Source organism: Marmota monax, unplaced genomic scaffold, assembly GCF_021218885.2.
Source record: "Marmota monax isolate L192 unplaced genomic scaffold, Marmota_monax_Labrador192_F-V1.1 WCK01_AAM20220418_F8-fsc00068, whole genome shotgun sequence".
NCBI lineage: Eukaryota > Metazoa > Chordata > Mammalia > Rodentia > Sciuridae > Marmota > Marmota monax.
Window position 1 is genome coordinate 9,288,346 of NW_026692352.1, and position 17,497 is coordinate 9,305,842.

Sequence of the window (17,497 nt, forward strand, 5' to 3'; positions counted from 1 at the left end):
CCGCCCTGGGTGCACAGGACTAGCCTCCAAAACAGCAAAGCCCTGATTCTACCTAAAGACGTGCCTATGAGGCTCCAACTGATAGACTGTCAGAAAGTTACTCTGCTTACCTTTCCCTTTGGCAGGAGTGCTCATTTGCAGTCTCACAAGATAGGTGCTTGTGCTTATAGACGGTGGCACCAGCGCTCCTTACTGCGGTCCCCAGGATTCAGCATGTTGCCTGGAATCATGCAACATGAGCTCTGGCCTGTCAGAAAGTCCATCGGAATCCTTGTTCTGTCTAGGTAGCCCCCAGAGCCACTCCTAGCCCCTCTCTTTCCCAGCTGGATCTACCTGTCTGCTGCTTTACTTTCACAGAAAGCATATGCTCCTGCTACCTTTTGGACAAAGTCACAAGGGGTCAATTATTTGTGGCATGGAAACTAGAGTACCATTTCTTAGGCTTGCATAAGATGAAGCTCCACATGATGAAACAAGTCATTGGTCCATGAGGTCCAGTGGGAAGGTACTAGAAGTAAAGGCCCTCCCCTGAGAGCAATGCACCAAGACTGTTCTTTCCCTTTCATTCAGTCTCACCCACCAATGAGTTTGCTGTGGTGGACTTGCCAAACCAAAAGTTACACCAGAGAATGCTGCTGAAATATTTCCCCACTGTTCACGGAACTCAAAAGATTGTGCCTCTTGACGTTGACCTTGCCCCCACTTGTATCTTACAAATCGAATCTACTACCGGGGAAAGACATCCCTTTCCCATTAGTTTTGTTAGTGGATTTTCATTCTGTTTTTCATATATGATTATGAATCTCCAGCCTTCACTAGCTTTATCTCTTCTCCATGGAAACCTCATACAGCTCAAGATTAGCAGGCCCTGCATTTGAGTGACAGCTTCACAGGAATTTACGGAAGGAGCCATGAGAATCAGCTGTGGCTATGAAGTACATGGGGACAACTGGGGAGACTAGTGCATCTGAACGACACAGGATATCCACTGAGTGCCAAATCTTATATCAGTTAGCCCAGATTCCCTCCCAGTCCTGCCACTTCAGCCAGCCATGCAACCTGGTAAAGTAACTCAAAAATCTTCCAACACCTTTTCTTTAGTATAAAATAATAGTATGTATCCTATAGGGTTGCTGTAAAAATTAAGCAAAATTATATAATCATGCATCACATAAGGATTTTTTTTTATCAATGACAGACTACATATGACAGTGGTCACATAGAAAATGAAAAGTTATTACGGTCTACTGACGTAAATATTATCACATCATAGCATGATGCATTACCCACATATTTATGATGACGTTGGTATAGAAAAATCTATACTTCACGGCCAGTCATATAAAGTGCAGCACATACAAGTACGTAGAGCACATGATATTTTGTCATGATAATAAGCAATGAGGTTACTGGTTTATGTATTTATTATACTGTATTTTAACATGATTTTAGAATGTAATACTTACAAGAGATCAGTTTACCATAAAACAGCATGCTGTGTCATGCCAGCAGCAGCTTCATGCATCTCATGATTACTATGTCCCTTGATTGCATCAAGAGGCCACATAGAGTGATTGACTGAGACCACCTGGTTTGTGTAAATATATCTGATGATGTTCACAAAATGATGAAATTCCCTAACCTTACAGTTCTCAGAATAGTTCTCAGAATCCCAAAGTTAAAACTAAACATAAAGCACTTAGCACTATGCCTAGCATGTAGTCAATAGTTCACTCATTATTAATATTGTTAACCATTCAAACATTTATTGATCAGTTGCTATAAACCATATACCTTGCTAGGAGCTGGATCTGCTAGTTTCTACCCTCAGGAACTGCATGGTCCAGTGGAAGAGAACCACAAAGAATCAACAATTAGAATGTAGTATGGTAAGTGCTTTGTTAATGATTATTTTTAAAAAGAACTCTCACTAATAAATGACCACTGTTTCTTGCTAGCCACTCTGTGTTACATGCTTTATTTAAATCAAAGCGTAAGCTTTCTAGTCCTAGAATCTGGGTTCAAATCCCAGCATTTTATTAAATTATTATGTAATCTTGGACATGTTAACTAACTTCTTTGAAACTTAGTTATTGTGAAAAAGATAAAAGTTAGAAAAAAATATGTACCTATCCCCAGAGTACCTTGCACATGCAGTTGCTTACTAAGTGTCTATTGATCAGAGGGTTTGAATGAGCATTTTTGAGCAGTGACTAAGAGCACATAGAAGGCAGATATTGGGTGGCTGCTTTCTCCCACCCCTGGAGAATCTGTCTAGGAAGTTTTGAAGTCAGGCAACAGGTTCACCTGGGGCATGTGACAGGATTGATGCCAGGTGGCTTTTCTGGTTTAGAGCCAATTCGAGCCAAAGACTGTAGCCACGATGACTTGAGAATGACCACTAGGGTGCAGTTGCTGACAAGAACCAAGCAGAATGTTCCAAACAGCAGGCTCTTCAGGACCAAGGTGGATAAAAGGCAGAAGGGTCTGGGGAGGAAGTACTTCCTGCTCCAACCAGGCTGGATGCTCTGGTTCTACCAGGCATCCCCAAGCCAGCATTTCCCCAAGACCACACTGTGGCCACGATGGCTTATGCTGACTCCAGACCAGGACTTCACATCACATTTCTCTTTGCCCCAATTTCCTCATCTGTCTAATTGAGAGAGTAATCCTAATCCTGCCTTTAATGCAGGGTTGCTGAGAGAATCAAATATAAAAGAACCTTAAGAAATATACAGTACCACAAAATAATGCATTATCATTACTGTCATCATTACTACTATGATTACTGCTGTTGTGTATCAGTCTTTTCCCATGTGTGGTGGATTATCATTAATCAATCCTACAACCTATACCTAAGAAATGAAGAAACTGAGGCTGAAAGAGTCATGGCCCCCACTAATCCCTTTATTGCCTCTGTGAATTCAGGAAAGACACCTCATCTCCTAGGCAGCTGCAGCAGCTCTGAGACAGGTAATTTGGCAAGTAGAATGGTCGCAGGATGGTGGTGAATTTCCACTCACCCTTGACTAGACAGCAGTACGCATGACACATCTTTAACAATAGGTTGCAATGACCGGAGCAAAATGTTGAGTCGATTGGTTCAATAAAGGCCAAACTGGGACTCAGATGAAGGCCTGCTTATTATACAAGTCATGAGCACCCCAGGGGGGCAATTGTCCGCTGCCCACCCTGAGCCAGTGGCTTCTTTGTGGTGACCACAAACACTGACTGTCCTTTCTACACACTCAGCCACTTGCAGCTCTGTGTGGGGAGGAACAAGAATGATGCAGAAGAGCTGCACACCTCAGGGAGTGCTTTACCACTGCGAAGGAGCCCTGCGAATCACGATGCACCAGCCTCAGAGCTGAGCCAATGCAGAGAGAGGAACAGAGAGGAACAGACCCAGACCTGTTTACACGAAGGAACATTCTTGTAGCGTGGCCTGATAAGTCTGTTGCTAAGCCTGCCTGGCTTCCTGTTGCAGAGCACCTGGCTCTCAGCTCAGGAAAGATAATCACTCTGGGAAATGGCTCTGTTCAGGAGACCTGGCAGATTGCTTGCAGTCTAGGGTGAAACCTGCCTTTCAACAGGACTTCACCTCTTCCCATGTCGGACAAGAGGAAACTGAACCCTTGAAGGAAAGGGTTTGCACACACACAGTCCTGCCGAGCATCTGTAGCCATAAGTGACCCTCAGGGAAAGGAAGGTGGCCCGGAACTCCCAGCTCAGTGTACCTCCTGCACAAAGACCTTGAAGTTCTCTGCTGGGACAATGAGAGACACAGGGCACTCCAGCAGCTATCATCTGTCAGTCCCAACACCAGCCCTGTCCCTGTTGAGGTCCAGGCAGAGAGATCACACAGCACTGGGGTGGGAGTGGGGGCTGTGGAGGGCAGGGAGGGGGAAGGGCTTTGGAGAGATGAAAACAAATAACCGGCATTGTTATCTGACCCCAAAGAAGATGGCCAGGGAGAACTGGATGATCCCAGCCAGAGTGAAAGAAGGGCCAGCCTCCCCTAGTCATGAAAGAGTTTAATGAGACTTATTTAAAGCCCATTTTGGGGTCCTGCTGAAAAATAATACTAGCAAGTTTTATTTTTTTTCCCATAAGAATTGCTTCCTAGGGATCTCTCTCTCTCTCTCTCTCTCTCTCTCTCTCTCTCTCATACACACACACACACATACACACACACACACACCCCATCCCGACAAACTCACACATTGCCCACAAATCCTGCCATCCTTTACATTCCCACACTCCAGGCATATCTACCTCAAGGATGCCACCATTCCCTGCACACACACAAACTGCAAAATAGAAAAAGCATGTCTAGTCCCGGAGGTTAGTCCTGCACCCTTTGAAATTCCAGACTTTGAGGCAATCCAAGAACTTCCTCCACAAGGAGTTGTCCTCCACATAAACAAACAGCACAGCCTCTGATCCCTATCATTCTTCACGCTGCGCCTGAGGCAAGGCAGCTCCGCAAAGGCCGAAGCTACCAGCTTTCTTTAGTCCAGGATCATTAAGCTTTGGTGGGAAGCAGCAGCCTTCGGCAGTGTCACCGCACAAGAAGGGGGCTGTATCCTCCCCGACCTTGCCAGATTCTCTCTGATATGCTAAGTCCCTGTCACTTGGAGGAGGCAACCCTGGCCCTGGGCAGATTTCCCTCTGGTTACCAGCTCACCCAGAGCCGTTGGCTGCTTTCATTGCCAGGGAGGAAAAGCATTGCTTCTGCACCTATCAGCTAGACACAGGAAAGAACTACGTGCAGAAAATTATTCCCGCATCAACGTGGGCTCCATCCAAGAGCCTATCTCCCCAACCTCATCCCTGCTGCCGAGGGTTAGGGCACAGCAATACCCACACACATGCTAAAACTGTCAGGGGGTACCTTTTGCTGGGATTAGAAACCAACCTTGAAGTTAGCAAGGATCTGGAGTCCAGCTCTGAGTCCTACTCCCTGGATAGCCTTGGCCAACCTGAGCCACGGGTCTCTCCTCTGTGGATGGAAGTCACAACTTATTTCTATCTTACATAGTTTTGTGAAGGTCACAAAGCACTCCACCAACTACAAACTCCAAAGCAGATATGAGAAATTCTCGTGATGAGAAACTATCAAGGGAAGGAGGAGCTCATCCATTGGGCCGTGAGCTCCTCAAGGGCAAAATCTATGCTGTATTTAGCTTGTCATCTTTAGTACCTGGCACAGAGACTAGCACCAAATTTTCTGTAGTAAAACAGTTGGGAAGAAGGCAGGCAAAATGAAGGCAACCTTGCGTGAAGTTGTGTACTGAAGGTCACAGAGCGGGTCATTGTGGGGCTGAGGTCAATACCCTCTAACCCCTTGGATCAGTGCTACATTCATCAAACACTCAGGTCTGTTGCAGGGACAGTCAGTGAGTGTCACACCAGCCACAGTGCAGGCCAGAATCTAATGGGTCTACCATTCTCAGGAAAAGTCCCATTACAGGTCAGGCAGTGCCCAGGAGGTCTTCACAAACTCGACTTCAACATTCATTCCAACTCCACGAAGGGAACAACCAGAAACAAGTGCACACGATGTTGCAAAGGCCTCAAACCAGCTCATCTTATTCCTTACTTGAATTGTGCAAAATAGAAAAGTCACAAAACAGGAGCCACTGGGTCTGGCGGAGGTTAAGTCATAGAGCCTAGAAACATATTTTGTTTCAGACTGTCTTTTATCATCACTTACCTACTGACCAAGCGTCTGAGAGATCACCAGCCCTCTCTGATTCTCAAAATTTCCATCTGCAAAACAAGAAGACAATCACAATTAATCCCTTGAGTCCTCTGGACTAAAATGCATCACTGGTTTTATACCTAATGTTGGCTACCAACTCTCCATGATCCCATGGAACAGAGGAAATTGCCAATGGTCACGGGTTGCAAGGGAACTATTCAGAAAATGAAGTGTGATCATAAAAAATTAAGCATGGTAATTAATAGTTATGTTGCAAGCCCAGATGCCAATGGTGCCCAACTCCCAGGACAGAAAATTCAGCCTTCCCATCATTTGGGCACTTATGTTTATTTTTCATAGATGTTAATCTGTGAAAGGCTACTAAGAAACAAGAAGAAATAGAGCAAAGAAAAGGGCTGCAACCTCAACATACTTCCTTCCAACATTCTGGGATACTTTTCCAAACTTATTTTCTTTTATACATGGAGTTCAGCTCTTTTCAGAGCAGGGGCTATACACATCCATACAATTTAAAAGTACTCAGTGCCCAGCAGATTGTGATTCTCCCTCTCTGGCTCCTGGTGTTAGAGCAGGACTGTTGCCTTGGTTGCTTTATTTCGTTCTCTCAGCTTGGTCAGTTTCCCCAAGCTCTTTGGGTCTGAGGTGTGATCTCTGCCCTCACTGGCTACACCTGAGCCTGGCGGAGTGAAGAGCAAGCGAACTCAGCCCTTGGACTGTCCTTCCCCAGTTGGGATCTGCTACCTCATCTGGAAAATAAGAAAACTGACCAGCCTATCACAGATATTATTTTAACTTAAAAAAAAAAAAAGAGACTACGGAAAGAAAAGGAAACTCATACATTTGAGTCCCTACTAAGTGACAGCTATTGAGCTGATAATATCTGCAGACATTATCTCATGATCCTCAAAAACACCCTGGGAGATTTTTACAGCTGAGAAAACTGTAGCTCAATAAGGCTTAGTGATCCATCCAAGGCTTGATGCAGTAATTTGGGCACCAACATCACATTTTTTACCATATCCATGGGTTGCCTCTACTATCATTAACTTTTCCAAAGCAATTCACGTATTCTTGTTTAACTTTATTTTTAAGGGATTTTATTATTTTTAAAAATTTCTACAGCTCCTTTCTTGTGCCCCTCACCACCCATGCCTAGTGAAAGGTAGTCTTGCAACTGAAAATGGATTCTGTAGATACAAAGGGGATGCTAACAACTCAGTTTATACTTATAACCATTCTACATACAAATATCCATGAAGTCACAGGTTTGAGGTGCTGTTTATATACCTTTTTCTAATTCTTCTTATAATAGATAACTCTTGACATTTAAAATGCTCATCCACTTTGCCCACCGCCCCCCTCAATGCCCCCATTACATTTTGGGGGGGAGGCTGGTGTAAGTTCCCTCACTTTACTGTGACCTCAGAACCTCATTTTGTCATATTTTAAAATGAAACAACAAAAACACCTTAAGATATGTCCAAAGTCACACAGCTCCTTACAGAAGGAACCAGGACTTGCCCTGTTAACCCAGCGCTCATGCCAGTCCTCAAATTCCAAATTTGCATTTCTTTCGTATCTGACCACTAATTAAGTTTTATTTCCAAATCAAGGCAGGGTCATCCAGTTCTGTTACACTGTCAGCTTCTCCAAAAAGGGACTAGATTGTATCAGTACTTATTTAAGATCCCACAAAGGGCCCTTGGGTAAGAAGCTGCATAATTTCTAAAACCAAGTTTAGAAAAATGTGAACTGAAAGTGATTCTTTGTTCAAAGATCCAAGATAGTAACCAAGGAAATGGAAAGTGCTGGTAATCTAACACCCAGGAATGCCACCACCACTGCAAATGAGGATGAAATCCCAACTGTCAAGGGATGAGCAAAAGAGTGGCAAAGGGATTGTGCTGGTCACTGATCGAAGCTGTGGTGGAGTGAGCTTTGGGCAGCTCTAAACTTCCACTTCCTGTCATCTGGTTTAAAATTAATTGACATAAATATTTTATGACCAGCAAGAAAACAGGCTGAAAGGTCTATAGAAATGGCCTAGACCTTCATCATAAAGTTTCTTATTTCTACATGGAAGAGGAGATCCAAGCTGGGCAGAAACAGGAAAACAAACAACTCTGATTATCCCTTCCCAAGCCAAGGACACCTTGTCCATGAAGCCTTCTCTCACAAATCTGAGCTAGAACTAGTCATTCACTTATGACTGTCTCTGTTACATTGCAGTTATATATCGTTTTCTCTTTTTAAACTATTATTTTTTCTATTTATCCAAATATACTAAATACAGTTAAATCTCACTGACCACTAGCAATACCTTTTATATATATATATTTTCTCCTAAATCTTTTTGTAAGAAGACACATGGACATTCACACAAGTCACATTCACATTCAGATACTCTACAAAATAGGATCATATTAAACAAACTCATTATAATAACTCTTTTTTTTTTCCAGCACTGAGGATTGAAGTCAGGGTCTCATGTATGCTAGGTAAGCACTCTAGCACCACTGAGATACATTCCCAGCTGTTTTATTTTATTTTGATATAAGGTCTCTCTGAGTTGCCAAGGCTGGCTTTGAACTTGTGATCTTCCTGCCTTACCCTCTTGAGTTGCTGGAATTATAGACTTGTGCCATTGAGTCTCACATAATCTATTTTTTCACCTAGTAAAATAGCATACTTAAAAATGGTTATATAGCCAGGCTCAGTTGCGCATGCCTGTAATCCCAGAGGCTCTGGAGCTGAGGCAGGAGTATGGCAAGTTCAAAGCCATCCTCAGCAAAAGTGAGGCACTAAGCAATTCATTGAGACCCTGTCTAAGGAAAGATCACAATGAACACATCTGAATAAGAAGATAATTAGAACCTATTTTGAAAAATCTATACAACAATAAAATAGAAAATATCAAAGACATCAACAAATTTCTAGAGACATATGACCTACCCAAACTGAAAGACCTACCCAATTTAAACAGATCAATTTCAAGTAATTAAATAGAAAATTCCATAAAAATCCTACTAACAAAGAAAAGCCCAGGACCCAATGGATTCTCAACCAATTTCTATAAGACCTTTAGAAGAATTAACACCAGTACTCCTCAAAGTATTCCATGAAATAGTTGAGGAGGAAACACTTCCAAATTCATTCTATGAGGCTAATATCACCCTGATACCAAAACCAGACAAAGGCACATAAAGGAAAGAAAACTTCAGAATCCCTGATGAACATAGATGCAAAAATTCTCATTACAATTCTGGCAAATCACATACAAAAACTTACTGAAAAGATAGTGCACCACAATCAAGTGGAGTTCATTCCAGTAATGCAGGGTTGGTTCAACATATGGAAATCAATAAACACAATTCATCTTATCAATAGACTTAAAAACAAGAACCATATGATCATCTCAATAGATGCAGAAAAAGCATTTTTAAAAAAACCGCACCTCTTCATGTTCAAAACACTAGAAATACTAGGGATAGTAGGAACATACACCTCAACATCATAAAAGCTATATATGCTAAATACAAGGCCAGCATAATTCTAAACAGAGAAAAATTGAAAGCATTCTCTCCAAAAACTGAAACAAGACAAGGATGTCCTCTTTCACCACTTTTATTCAACATCGTCCTTGAAACTCTAACCAGAGCAATTAGAAGAAAGAAATTAAAGGGATACAAATATGTAAAGAAGAATTCAAACTATCACTATTTGCCAATGACATGATTCTATATTTAGAAGATCCAAAAAATTCCACCAGAAAACTTCTAAAACTAATAAATGAATTTAGTAAAGTAGCAGGATATAAAATCAATACCCATAAATCAAATACATTTCTATACGTCAGTGATGAATCCACTGAAAGAGAAATTAGGAAACTACCCCATTCACAATAGCCTCAGAGGGGGTGGGGGGGACTTGGGAATCAATGTAACAAATCTAACAGAAGAAGTGAAAGTCCTCTACAATGAAAACTACAAAACTAAAGAAAGAAATTGGAAAAAACCTTACAAGATGAAAGAACCTCCCGTGCTCCTAGATAGGCAGAATTAGTATTGTCAAAATGGGCATTCTACCAAAAGCATTATACAGTTTTAACACAATCCCACTAAAATCCCAACGACATTCTTCATACAACTAGAAAAAGCAATCATGAAATTCATTTATACAATAAGAGAACCAGAATAAGCCATCCTTAGCAAGAAAAATGAAGCAGGAGGCACCACAATACCGGAATTTAAATTATACTACAGAGCTATAGTAACAAAAACAGCATGGTATTGGTATCAAAACAGACATGTAGACCAATGGTACAGAATGAAAGACACAGAAACAAATACACACAATTATAGTTATCTCATACTAGACAAAGATGCCAAAAACACTCACTGGAGAAAAGATAGCCTATTCAACAAATGGTGCTGAGAAAAATGGAAAGCCACATGTAACAAAATGAAATTAAACCTCTATCTCTAACCCTGCATGAAACTCAACTCAAAGTGGATCAAAGACTTAAGCACTATAACAGAGACCCTGTGCCTACTAGAAGAAAAAGTAGGCCCAAATCTTCACCCTGTTAGCTTAGGTTCTGATTTCCTTAACAAGACCCTTAAAACACAAGAAGTAAAATAAAGAATCAATAAATGGGATGGATTCAAACTAAACAGCTTCTTCTGAGCAAAAGAAACAATAATGTGAAAAGAGAGCTACAGAATGGGAGAAAATCTTTATTACATGCACTTCAGATAAAGTATTAATCTCTAGGATATATAAAGAACTCAAAAACTTTAACACCAAATAATAATAATAATAAATAAATAATCCAGTCAATAAATGGGCTAAGGAACTGAACAGACACTTCTCAGAAGAAGATATATAATCAACCAACAAATATATGAAAAAATGTTCAACATATCTAGCAATTAGAGAAATGAAATTCAAAACTACTCTGAGATTTCATCTCACTCCAGTCAGAATAGCAATTATCAAGAATACAGGCAACAATAAAGTTGGCAAGGATGTAGGGAAAAAGGTACACTCATATGTTGTTGGTGGGACTGCAAATTGGTACAATCACTATGAAAAGCAGTATGGAGATTCCTCAGAAAACTTGGAATGGAACCACCATTTGACTCAGCTATCCCACTCCTTGATTTATACTCAAAGGACTTAAAATCAGCATACTATAGTGATGCAGCCACATCAATGTTTATAGCAACTCAATTCACAATAGCTAAACTATGGAACCAACCTAGGTGCCCTTCAATAGATGAATGGATGAAGAAAATGTGATCTGTGTAGGTGATGAAATATTTCTCAGCTTTAAAGAAGAATGAAATTATGGTGTTTGCTGGTAAATGGATGGAGTTAGAGAATATCATTCTAAGCTAAATAAGCTAACGCCAGATGTTTTCTCTGATATGAGATTACTAATTCACAACAATGAGCGAGGGAAAAATAGAGATGCTTTATATTAGGTAGAGGGGACTGAAGGTAGAGGAGGGAATATGGGGATAGGAAGGATAGTAGAAAGAAACAGACATTATTACCTTATATACGTATATAACTACATGTCCAATGTGATTCTATATATATAATCAGAAAAATGAGAAATTATATCCCATTTATGTATGATATATCAAAGTGCATAAATGCAGTCTACTGTCATGTATATCTAAAACAAAAAAAAATTAAAAATCAAGCTAAGAGCTTGGTGACATTTTGAAGTTTTCATGAAAATCATTTTTTCTTTAATTACTAAAAATTGTATTACATTTATAAAAACAAACAAAAATAAATAAATAAATAAAGTGCAAAATAAGGCTGGGGATGTGGCTCAGTGGTTGAGTGACCCTGAGTTCAATCCCTAGTACCAAAAAAAATGGATATATAGATACATAAATAACCTCCTACTTACAGATGTAGAGATTGTTTCCAAATTTTTTCATAGTGTAAATACTTTGATACTTTGTACACATTTCTTGCAAGGTTGTTTGAATATGTACTTAAACTATATTGCTTAACATTTTGAACAATTTATAACTACCCTCCCCTGCAAAAACAAACAAACAAAAAAAACCCTACACCACATTTAATTTCTACCAGCAATATATGTGAATGCCAATTCTGGTTTTCATCAATATTAGGCATTAGTATGCTTTACTAAAAAAAAATCCTCTATCAATGTGATAGGTAAATGGTGCTTTGATATTTTAATCTGCCTCTCTTAAATGTAGTTAAACATCTTTTTCTACATGTCTTGGCAACTGCACTTCTGTTGGGAATTTCAAGTTTTTTATCCTGAATCCATTTCTACATACAATGTTAGTCTCTTGTTGGTACAAAAGAATTCATCATTTGTCTTTTGCTTGTTGTTATAGTTGTTATTTTAACCTTTTTCCAGCATGTTCAGTCACAGGAAGGGCACCACTGTCTCTTAATTACTTTCACTAGAAACCTGAGCTCCTGTCTTGACATGTCCCTGCATGTCACTACCACAACCAATCACTAAGTCCTAACAGCTGTACCTCCAAAGACACCTTAAATCACTGTATTTTTTCTTCCTCTCCAGCTCCATTACCCTCATGCAAGCAAGCCATCACTATCTCTCACCTGGACTTGGGCAGTCCCCGTCTACCTGGTCTCCCTAATTCTCCACTCTAATTCTCTCACCATCAAAGTCAGAGGGATTTTTTATATATATAAATGCAAGTTGGATTATCTCCCCTGCCAAAAATCCTTTGAAAGCTTCCTAATCCAATAAAGATAAAGTGTGACCTTGTGCCTTACAAGGCTGCTTCTAGAACCTGGGTTCTGTACTTCCTGGGTTGCTAATCCATTCATCCCACCTTAGTCTCTAAGCTTGAGCTATACTGGATTCCTTTCAGGTCTTCAAATAGGTCACAGCCTTCCCTAGCGCCATTCCCTTCTGTCCTAAAGGTCGTATGCTCTGCTCTTTGCCTGCTAACCCAAGTCCATTCTTTAGGACTGTCTGCTTAAACACCATCACCCCAGAGAAACCCCAAACTCCCAGACTAAGTAAGTTCCCCTAACTATGTACAGGTCTTTTCTTTGCAGGACACACACTGTGATGGAATGCTGCTTGGTGTGGTTCATTTAATATGTGGCAGACTGAAAGGTCCATGAGGACAGAGACAGGTCTCCCTGGTCCAGCATTCTCTCCTTAGAGCTTGCCATGGTACCTAGCACATTTGCCAAGCACTCAACAAATGCTCACTGAATTGCTTTCTTTCTCAAAGGAAAAACAAAAGGTAAACAACCGATCTATTCTAAGGACCAAGCAATCAACTCTAAGTTTTAGTAAGAAATTAATGTGGGTCTTTATTCAGAAAGCATATGAGGTGACAAATCAGACCTGTTTTTCATATGCCAGGCTCTGACCTAATCACGAATGACTGTCATATCTCCTTCCAGGAACAAAATTCAAATCCCTGGCTTTGGCAACCACAAGCTCACCAGAGTTGAGGCATTTCAAAAGTGAGGTCCATGCCTTTGTCCTTTCTGTAGCTCCCTCCTCTATCCACCCTGTTTTATCCATCTTCAACAAGTGTCTCTTCAGTGAATTTACTTTAAGTCAAGTTATATAGTAATTACATCAAATCCACCAGCTTCTCTCCTAACATTTAAAAATAAAAAATAAATTTGCATTTCTAGCATTATTGCTTTGATGATTTTGCCTTCTATAGATCATATGTATATTTATGAATATTTTCTCTTAGGTTATTTTGCTGAATTGAAAGGAAGAAAAGTGGATTATATGTCAGAGAGGCTCAGCGCTTCACCAGCTGCCTCTTTGCCCTGCCCCAAAGTGAAATCTGTCCTCAACATTGCATTCAGTCACTGAATTTAGTGAAACTAAATTGCTTGTATTTTTTTTAACCCTGGATGTCTGCCTCCACTTAGGTCCTCACTCCCCCTGCTCCCTTTCTTAGAGGGTCTCTGGGATGGAAGGCAAAGAGCAAGTTGTGCTGTAGATCCACCATTTCTTTACCTTTATCTGGTCTCACGGGGCACGAACTGGGGCTGAGGCTTCCACTGGCTTACCCATTGTATGCAATGGTTGACCTGAGTGGGTCAACACCTGCAAGGGCAGGGCTCTGGGACTCAATAAAGCAGGGAAGGAGAGAGTACAAGCTAGTCTCCTTTCTGGAAGTCTCTGCTCCCTCTGCTCAAGAGGTTCTGGAAAACCTGAGGCTCAGAGATGCTTCTTGAGCTCTATATATCTGCTCTTCAGGTGCAGTAGCTGATTTCAGCTGATTATATATTTCTTGATATAAGTGAAGCTGGTCATATTGCCACCATATGTCTGAGTAAGGATGGGTGCTTCCCAAGGACCATGGTCTATAATTTCCAACATCGTCATTGCTTGTACTTGTTTTTTTTTTTTTTTTAATCCTGGATGTCTGCTGCCAGTTAGGTCCTCAAACCATGTCCATTTTAGCTTTCTTCTGGGTATTTCAGAGTCAAAGATTTTGTTCTTCTTTCTCCCTCTTCATTAGATTTCATTTTTGTGTATGTGATCAGAATGGTATGAAACAATTTAAGATGAGAAAATTGTACTCTAGCCACAAGACCTCAGCCCCTAACAAGCCAGCATGGCGTGGGTGAAATCCTGATGCATTAACTGCCCTTCTTGGGCCAGCCACGCCTTCTCTGGGTGCCCTTCATGCTCCCAGCTGGGATACTCTGCATCAAGTTGCTTTCAGACAGAGATAGTTTCTGTGCTGTTCAGCAGAGAAAATGGTTTTCATTATGTGCATGGAAAACATGGAAATTCTAATAATGATCCAAGATACTACATGATATTGTCACCTCTTTTCAAACAAGCCAAGGAACCATGTGAGGGAGTCTTTCTAATTTTAACAAACCAACCATGTGAGCTCTTCTTTTTTTTTTAAGTTGTAGTTGGACAAAATACCTTTATTTTATTTATTTATTTTATGTGGTGCTGAGGATCGAACCCAGGGCCTTGCACATGCTAGGTGAGCTCTCTACCGCTGAGCCACAATCCCAGCCCCATGTGAGCTCTTCTTGAAGGATCAACTTCTCCACCCAGCAACTTCATGTTCACCCTTCTATTCAACACTTAACTGTTTATTCTGTGTCAGACCCAGACCAGAGCTGGTGTCTAGAAAGCAGAAAGGACACCAGCCTAATCCATGCTCAAAATCTGGTTATAACCCAAGTTGAGTCACGGGACACTGAGAAAGTTACTTACTCCCTCTGAGCCTTAGCTTCCTTCTCTGTAAACCAGGGATACTTACTCCAGTCTTACAGGGATACTATGGGAATTATATGGAACAGCATTTCTCAAACATCTAGATGGGTCCTACAGAGCAGTCCTGAAGAACACTCCCTGCTTTTACATTTCTACTACTAAGCATGGTCCACAAGACGTGCTCCTGCACTAAAGGACACAAACTGATAGAATGGGAGAGCCTGTGACCTACAGTGAGATCCACCAATGAAGGTTCAGTTCTAATGGGGTGAGAACAGGCAGGTCAGTCTTCCTGTAAGACTTAGGAGCATAGTCTTTGCACAACAGAAAGGTCCACGGCACTGGGCGTGAGATGCAGACCCATTCTGAGAAGGGCCTGCTGAAGAGGGGGAGGTGGAATGCAGGCATGGGTGCCAGGCTCTGATAATGGGATTGTCCCTTCAGGGGTTTTAAGCTGGGCACATACAGGGCCAGATTTGTCGTTCAGATCATCACTGGCTGCAGCGAGAAACGGGGCTGAAGCAGAGAACCACAGAGCCATGGCTGATCCAGACCCAAGGAAAGGGTCCCTGATTTTGCTCCTGGGGTCACTAATTTCCCCTCCCTCTCCAGCTCCTCAGCAGCATAACTGCAGTGGCCCAGTTAGCAGAGGCTGTGGGCCTGGCTTCATTGGCAATGCCTTGAAGAGTAAATTTCAGGCATCAACTGTAAAACCCTCCATGCAGCCTGTTCTTTTCTGACCCAGTTGGTGCAGGGCAACCTCCACAGCAGGCCTAGAGCCATGGGCAGGCTGGTTGAGTTGGTGCTTCAGCCTTTACCAGTTAAATTAATTCAATATATTTGGTACATATTTTTTCTTTTTGTCACGGACCCTGTGTTTATTTTTAAGGGTATTAGTAGACTGAAACAGATAAGGTCATGGGCCAAAGAGGTTTATACTGAAGGATATTTGGCTGTCCTGTAACCTAAAACTGAGGGCTGGGGTGTGTTCAAGAAGGGCCAAGTGACAGTTATGTGAAAACAAAAGTAGCACAAGGAAAGCTTCATGGTAGAAGTGGCTCTTGCCTGGACCCTGGAGACTAAGAAGGCACCAGAGAGCCATAGATGGCAAAGGGCACTCCAAGCTGAGAGCAGCTGTGTGTGGAGAAAGTGGAGCTGCCCGCTGTGGCTGGATCACAAGGGATGGATGAAGAGGTGATAGGGGACAAAGTCATGCCAAGAGGGGCCTGGTGTCACTCACTACTTTCTTCCTTAATGCACAAGAGCCATGGTCATTTAAGAGCAAAGCAGTAACTTTTATTAAGTGCTTACTACGTACCTGGTAATGTGCATGACATCATCTCTACCTGAACTCACTTTATTTAAATTTGGCTCACCATTTCCATCTGACAACTGAAAAAAAACTAAGGCTCAGAGAGGTTCTATGGCCTACTGAGGCCATAGGGGCAAGAATGGAGCCCAAACATTTGAATCCCAGTTCAAGGATCCCACTCTGTACAATACCATCTCCCCCAGTGCTGGGGACATAGTTAGAAGTTTCATTCCAACAACCAAGCACAGACTCCTTACCCCCGTCATCTGTGTCATGGAGTCACATTTTATTTCCCAAGGAGCCACATATGCCTCTTTGTAACAATATCTTAAGTAATTCCTAAGGATATATATTTGATTGAAATCAACCACCGCTGGTGACTGCCTGTGGGCACTGGCAATTATAATGTACAAGGCACCTCCACTCCAGGTTTGTGGCAATCATCACAGCAACCCTATAAAGCAGGTTTCACTTCCCCAGGTTTATAGTTGAGGACATGAAGCTTGGAGAGGCAATGTGACTTGCCTCCAGGAACAAGAAGCAGGGGCCTGGCACTCAGACCCTCCTGTTAACTTCAAACTCAGCATTACATCAGTTCAACATTCCCATGGTCTCCCTCCAATGGGTGCCCCTTGGCTGGCTCCCATGTCTGTAGGTGGACCTACCTCCCATCAGTGGTACAAGCTAGAAGCCCAGGCCATCCTTAACCCCTCTCCCTCTCCTCCACCCCCAGAGCTAACCCATCATGGAGTCCTGCTGGTCCTAACTGCTTAAGCTCTCCCATTTCTGTCAACATCTCACCATCTCTGCCTCTACCATCTGCATCCCAGCCACAGTCATCTCTCACCTGAGCTTGTACAGTGGATCCCCACTGGTCTCCCTGCATTCCATGCTCAGGAACATGTGCCCCCTGCACTGGCTACATGCCCATATGGCCTGGTCCCTGCTGGCCGCTCTGCTTCCTCTCTGCAATTCTTTCCTTTCCTCAGACATCCCATTCTGTGTGACCCTAGGCTTTGCCCTTTCAGTGTCTCAGCTTTTTTCCCTGTAAAAAAAAGAAGAAATACCCAAGAGCTCTAATCTGAAATTTCCATACAAAAACCCACTGGGGAGGAACCAGGATAGAAACTGAGGCACGAGACCTAGAGATCTGAGTACCTTGATGCTCCTCTAGCACCAGAAACCTCAAGGGGGCCAAGGCCTGAGTGAGGGT

At 42.0% G+C, this 17,497-nt stretch overlaps 1 protein-coding gene across 3 annotated transcripts in view; it reads right to left on the reverse strand.

Annotated features, from left to right (window-relative positions):
* Positions 1–17,497, reverse strand: part of Tenm4 (teneurin transmembrane protein 4) — a 1,383,002-nt gene that overhangs the window by 590,668 nt on the left and 774,837 nt on the right. For all 3 annotated transcript variants that reach the window (XM_058578572.1, XM_058578574.1, XM_058578573.1), the window contains one exon: positions 5,717–5,772. The gene's annotated coding sequence lies outside the window, so the exon portion shown is untranslated. The remainder of the gene's footprint in view (positions 1–5,716; positions 5,773–17,497) is intronic.